This window comes from Octopus bimaculoides, chromosome 8, assembly GCF_001194135.2.
Source record: "Octopus bimaculoides isolate UCB-OBI-ISO-001 chromosome 8, ASM119413v2, whole genome shotgun sequence".
NCBI classification, from domain to species: Eukaryota; Metazoa; Mollusca; class Cephalopoda; order Octopoda; family Octopodidae; genus Octopus; species Octopus bimaculoides.
Window position 1 is genome coordinate 34,432,850 of NC_068988.1, and position 7,535 is coordinate 34,440,384.

Below are 7,535 nucleotides of genomic sequence, written 5' to 3' on the forward strand. Positions count from 1 at the left end.
ATATATATATATATATATATATATATATATATATATATATATATATATATATATACATACATACTTACATATACACTCACACATAATATGTATGCGTACAATACATACACGCATACATATTAACATGCATAAACATATGACAGACAGACAAACTGATAGACAGGCAGACAAGCCGACAGACAGCTAGACAGAAAGACAGAAAGACAGACAGACATAGACAGACAGACAGACAGACAGACAGACAGACAGACAGACAGACAGACAGCTAGATAGATAGATAGATAGATAGATAGATAGATAGATAGATAGATAGATAGATAGATAGATTATCTTACTAGCGACCTCAAAACTAGAAGCCTGTTACCGGAATAAATTTTGTTATACGCTTAGACACCATTTTCTTAATTACTTTGACACACATTGTATTATATGCACACAATATTGGCAAAACAAATCACAGATGCACCATAATTACTGCTGGATTAAATAACCTTAGGCAGGAATTTACCAATGCAGCTAATAAATGAAATGCAGAAATTGAGAAGAGGCACTAACGTGAAATTTGACGAACTTTTCCTTCTCATTGAAATTAATTACATTATTGATAATTTATCACAATCCACAATAGTTTCTATAGCGCTACCATTTGTCTTACATCTGAACGAATTGTTCAAATAGTATCTATATATATACGCGCTAATATTTTTAACTAATGTCTTCATAAATCTAATATAAATTTTCAGTGCTGCTTAAAATTACTTTCAAACTCAGAGTATTTTGATAATTATAAATAAATAACATTGTAATGACATTCGTGTTACAGAGAGATTAGATCAATGATTGCAATATCGGTAGATGATTGGTAAGAGATTTCCTGTAGAGATAAGCCTGGATAGTGTTTTTGTGACACATTTTTATTAATAAAGTTATTCTAGTAATACATGCTATCTTAAAGATAGCGAGACGTTTTTGTTGTTGTTTGTTTCTTTTCTTTTCGGCGAACTACTCGTTGTTTAATACGGTAGAGTGTGAATTAAAGGATATTTGGCTTCACTTTCTAGAGACCACATTAAGGTGCTGAAGCAAAGTAAACAGATACAGAAATTATTGGCAAGTTACTCAGTTACATGGTAAGCTAGAGATCAAAACGCGAAAAAGTTTTAAATTCCTAGCCAACAGTTCAACAATTTGCAACTTGGCTGAGAGAAATTAAACATGATAGCCATAGAGATTTATGTCAATGTGTGCTGTTGAAATACTGACAAAAATGATTTAACAAAGCTTCTGTTAAACACAAAAGATATTTTTGCAATGTACTCAAATTCACACGAAACTATTAAAACAGTTTTACAGCAACTCAATAACACAATTTTCATCTGCTATTAGTGGTATTTGTAACTTGTCTTGCAAGTATTCGTAGTGTCGGTTATTTAGGAGTACTTACTAAGAATAGAAGTCCTTCATTTCTATACCATCAACAGCACAGAACAAAATGAACGCTACATATAAATTATAGAAATCCTTCATTTCTATATCATCAACAGCACAGAACAAAATGAACGCTACATATAAAATATGTTATTGCTTCATCCTTACGAAGAGAACAAATTGAAAACACGAGTAATCAGTTTTACTTTGATTCAAGAGCGACTTTGAGCTAATATTTTTTTCTTTCTACAACGAGCGCAAAGCTTGAAACTTTTGCATGGAATGAAGAGCTATAGTCGATTGCATCGAACCCAAATTTGAACACAGAACTTAAAGCTGGAATCAATGCCGCTAAAGATTTTGTCCGGCATGCTAACGATTCCGCCAGCTCACGGCCTTTCCCGTTAATTAATATTTTGTTGGTTTCATATTTTGGCACAAGGCCAGCAATTTAATGGGTGGCGGTAAGTCGATTACATCGGTCCCAGTGTTCAACTGGTACTTATTTTATTGAACCTGACAGGGTGAAAGACATAGTCGGCCCGAACGAAATTTGAACTCAGAACGTAAATTCTGCCAAATATTTTGTCCAGCATGCTAACGACTCTGCTAGCTCGCTGCCTTTCCCGTTAACTTATATATATTTGTTTCGAATACTAGCACAAGGCTGGCAATTGACGAGGAGGTAGTGAATCGATAACAACGATCCCAGCATTGAACTGGTATTTATTTTATCAACCCTGACAGGATGAAAGGTAAAATCGATCTCTGCGGAATTTGAACTCAGAATATAAAACCGGTAGAAATACAACAAAGTATTTCATCCAATACTAATGGTTCTCCTTTGCAGTCAACTGAAATAGCTAGCAAAAAGTATTTAAATGTGTGTATTACATATGAAAATGAACGACAAAATAAATTTGTATCTCCTTTGCTTAGGGCTAATTTCAATTACAAAAATTACTATTAATGAGTTGCATTAAATTGTGAAACCATTATTAGTTGGTGTTGGAATTGATAACAATTTAAAATTTTGGCACAAGTTCAGCAAATTCGGGGGTGATGAGTAAGTCGAATACATCAACCCCAGTGCTCAAATGGTACTTATTTTATCAAACCCGAAAGGATCAAATGCAAAGTCGACTTTGTGGTATATGAACCCAGAACGAAAAGACGGACGAAATGCCGCTAAGTATTTTACCCGGTGTGCTAATCATTCTACCAGCTGCCCATCTGAATGTGTATTAGCCTGTATTATATACATACAGACACACTTAACCTTCTAGATGTATCTATCACGAGACCAGGAGAGGTTACTATACCTCTCGAATTTTTCATTGGTTCAGCTTGTAATAATAATAATAGCACTATACTGGGAATGCAAGACAAAGCTCTGGCCACGAACCTGAGGGTCAATCTAAAGAATGAGCAAGTGTCTCCGTTGTGTCGCATCTGCAATAGAGTGGATAAAGCTATTGCCCATATCACGAACGAATGCCCTAGTCTTGCCCAAAGCCACTGCAAGTTGTGTCGACACGACCAGTTATTGAAAGTGCTCCACTGGAAACTGTGCGGAAAGTGGGGGTTAGAGAAAGGCAAGACGTGGTATGAGCACAAACCGCAGATAGTGGCAGAGTTGGAGACTAGCAAAATCTCCTGAGATTTCCCAATCCAAACAGATCAGGTACTAGAGCATAACAGACCGGACGTAGTGGTGACGGACAAGGTGCACCACATATGCTATATAGTTGCTGTATATGCTATATATGCACCACATATGCTGTATAGTTGACGTTGCGTATCCCTTCGACCCACGAATAGTCAAGAAGGAAGGCAAAAAAAATAGATAAGCAGATACGACCCTCCTAAGTACGAAATAGCTCGGCTATGAAAAATGAAGGTGAAGATAGTGCCAATTATTGTCGGGTCCCTGGGAAGTGTATAAGAAGGCATCAAGAAGGATATAAAGGGAACTAGAATAGAGTGTCCAGAAGAACTGTTACAAAAGGTTTGCCTCCTTGGTACGGCAAGTATAATCAGGAAAGTATTAGAGAGTTGAAAAGAACGAATAGCATGGTACCGTAGACTGCAGGTAGTCAGCCCGCTACACATGCAAGACTCCAGGAGCTCCAACAAAACCTGTGATAAAGAGAAAATAATATTGATAGTATTGATTTCAAATTTTGGTACAAGGCCAGCGAGTTGGGGGAAGTGGGTAAGTCGATTAAATCAACTGGTACTTATTTTATCGACCCCGAAAAGATGATTGGCAAAGTTGACCTCGGCGGAATTTGAACTCAGAACGCGCAGACGGACGAAATGCCGAATAATGATAATAATGTATTGGTGCGTGATTTTGGGGCCTATCCTGTATATTTGTGTCTAAGTGTATGTATGTATGTGTGTATGTATGTAGACTTATATTAATTTGTGTGTATGTGTATATGTGTGTCAGTGTCTGAGAGTGTGTTTGCGTGTGTATTTGTGTGCGTATCTAATTTTGAGCTCTGTGCTTGGAATCTGCTCTTTAGATTTTCATTTAAATATTGTTTCATACCATTTACATGGTTCATGTAGTCGGAGGAGATTGGTGATTAAGATCAAAACTAAATCTACAAATATAATTCTATTTATATATACTGAGAGCTGGTCTTTACACTCTTCTATTATAATGATATTCCCCCGAACTAATGTTATTCACACTTTGATGTTTTTCAATCATGTCTGTCTACTGTAGGTAGTAATGTACTTCTGTTTGTATTATAAGATTATATTACCGGCCCAATATCACAATGGAGACTCTGAATGATGTCTAAGCCTGCTAAAAATAGCAGCCAAATTTCCTTTATGTTACATCATGCTTTTCAAAAAAGAAAAGACAGATTAGATAATGTAATTCCAGAAACACTTGATAGTCTCTCATGAAATAACTTTGATAATATTTTCAGCTCAACCAGGATTAATCTGGGATTACACAACAATCGCAACAATATTATCCTGACAGACAAGACGGCGAGCTGGCAGAATCGTTAGCACGTCGGGCAAACTGCTTTGCGACATTGCGTATGTCTCTACGTTCTGAGTTCAAATTCTGCCGAGGTCGACTTTGCCTTTCATCCTTTCGAGGTCGATAAAATAAGTACCAGTTGAGCTCTTGGGGTGATGTAATTGACTTACCCCTCCTCCTAAATTGCTGGTTTCAAAATTTGAAACCAACATTATCCTGACAGACAGATTTTCTGTTAATTTTTCTGGTATTATTCTTGGTTGGCTAGAAGTTACAGCCAAATTCGCCTTAAGTTACAATCTATTTCTTGAAAACCAAGGACATATTGCATAACAATATTTCCTTGATTACCTTTTTTACAAAAGGAATGACACATTATATAATCTATTCCTAGAACGGCTTTCATATTTTCTTGCCAACCAGGGTTGATCTAGAGTTAAACAACTACATCAACAACATCAACAACAGCAGCAGCAACAACAACAACAGCAGCAGCAACAACAACAACGGCACCACCAACAACAACATCAACAACAACAGTAAATACATTATTTTGACACTTTTAACATTAATCTTGGGTGACTCATGTCTCTCAGCCTGCTAAAAATGACAGCCAGATTTCCATTAATTTATATACTGTCTCTCAAAAAGGAAGAATATATTACATAATGTTGTCCTTGATTACTTGTTTAGAAGAGGAGTGATAACGAAGCCCCAGATACACGTGATGGTCTCTTCTGGAGCAATCGTGATTATGTCTCGCCAAACATAGCTGACCTGAGATTAAATAACAACAATAATATTATTGACACCTAATCCGTCTTGCATTTAACTTGGCCGCTGTACTGTTGCTCAAACTGCTAATAATAACAAACAAACCCAAGGCGGCGAACTGACAGAGTCGTAAGCCCGTCGGGTAAAATTCTTGGTGACAGTTCGTCCGTTTTTATGTTCTGAGTTCAAATTCCGTCGAAGTCGACTTTGCCTTTCATCCTTTCGGAATCGATAAAATAAGTAAAAGTCGCGTACTGGGGTCGATGTAGTCGATTTACTCCCTCCCCGGAAATTGCTGGCCTTGTACCAAAATTTGAAACCAATAACAACCAAACATCCTTTGATTTATATTTTAATTCTTGAAAAAGAATGGCGTTGCATAATGTAGTCCTTGACAGGATGTCACCTGCCCGAACGCTTTTGATATGAAACATTGACCAAGGTTAATTAATCATATTACCAACATGCTTTGTAATCATCTTTCAGGTATGAGTCTTGGTCTCTCAATTAACAAAAATTAGCGACTAAATCTACCGTATGCTATATTTTACCTTCTTAAAAAGGGGATGACACATTAGATAATGTTATCGTAAATACACAGTATCAAAAAATCAAAAAATGGGATGGCCAATGCTGGAATGTCACTGACAATATGTCTGCCCAATCAAGGCTGTTGTGGGATTAAGCGACAAAATCACTACAGTAACAACAGCAGCAACAATAGCAACGACAACAAAAACAGTAGCAACACCGACTACGACGAAGATACCAGCAATTATATTAGCAGCTCGCAGTGTGGGTAAGTAAGTCTTCGTGAAATACGTTATCGAAATATAGCCAAAATCTAGCAATCTTTGATATAGTCTGGTTGAATAAACCGTCGGGCGAAATTTCAAGTCCCAGTCGATATGTATCTTGTGCTCACTTCTGTTCAGCCTTTTGTAATAAGTCTCTCAATCAGTAAAATGTTCTATTGTTTTAAGATAATAACCTTTAAAATAATAATCATAATCTAATGTTTAGCATTCTCATCTAGCTGGTGTTATATAAAGCAAACTATCAGTTTTTTCCCTTTCAAATAATACCTAAATCCGTACAAGTATCATTCACTAATGTACGGATGTAGAATTAGCAGAATATTTTAAATATTTCCACCATTTCGTTGCGTGGGTTGTCTCACTTTCATGCATGTGTTTTTTTATTATTGTTTTTACACACCATCCCAAATTATTATTACTGTTATTATTGTTGTTGTTGTTGTTGTTCTTCTTCTTCTTCTGATTATTATTATTATTATTATTATTACATGCCAACATTTCTTTCGTTGAAAAAATCTTGATTCTATAATTTTATTGTTTAACCTTCAGAATAGTCTCTAATTCTTCTTTTCTGATCCAAGGTTTTGTTTTTGTTTGTTTTGTTTTTAAATTCTGTTTGAATGTGGTTTCTTTTTTCTTCTTTCTTTCTCTTTTTCTTTCGAACTCTGCATTCTTTGAGCTTTTGCTCCTACTTATTGCATTAACACTTGTATATTTGTCTCTTTTGTATTGTTTATTTTTGAGTGGGAGCAGATTAAACAAAGTAGGTTACTTCCCTTTATTTTACAATTTTATTTTTACCTTATATAGAACTATATTTTTTTCTCGTTGGTACTTTTATTATGTATTTATTCTATCAATACTTTTATCATTTCTTCGCGTGTTAAATATCTTTTGATGTTATTTTTATTATTCTTCTCCATAATTCCTCCTCACATGATGGTACAGTTATTAGTGTTTGTTTTCGTTTTTGTTTACGTTGACTGATTTATATATATTTTTTTTTTATTGATCTCAATACCAGATTATTTCGCTATAATTTCGGGTGATGTGTAAATTAGGTGATTTATAGAGATTTCTATTTATTTCATTTACTTGCTGCTTCATAATTATTGTTTCTAGTACATCGTTAGCTTGTGTAAATAATGCATGACTGCAGAAAGAGTGGGAGTGGAAAGACGAAGAATACAATGGGAAGGTATTAAGGGTGCCTGCTGCATGAAGAACGAGTAGTAAAGTGTGAGCTAACATTGTCTTGTTTAACTAATATTTTGCTTCTTTATACTGTGACTTGAATGAATTTGAAAATTTCCTGTCTCGTAAATTGTGTTCATTTATCCATGTACCCACCGCCAGTTATACGGATGATAATTTAGAGGCTGAGTGCTACTTAGTTCACAATTTCATGTTGTAAAATTAGATTAAAAATTCCTTCCAATGCTGGCACAAGGTCAGCAATTTTGAGGAGTGGAGAAAATCGATAACATCGACCCCAGCACTTTAACAGT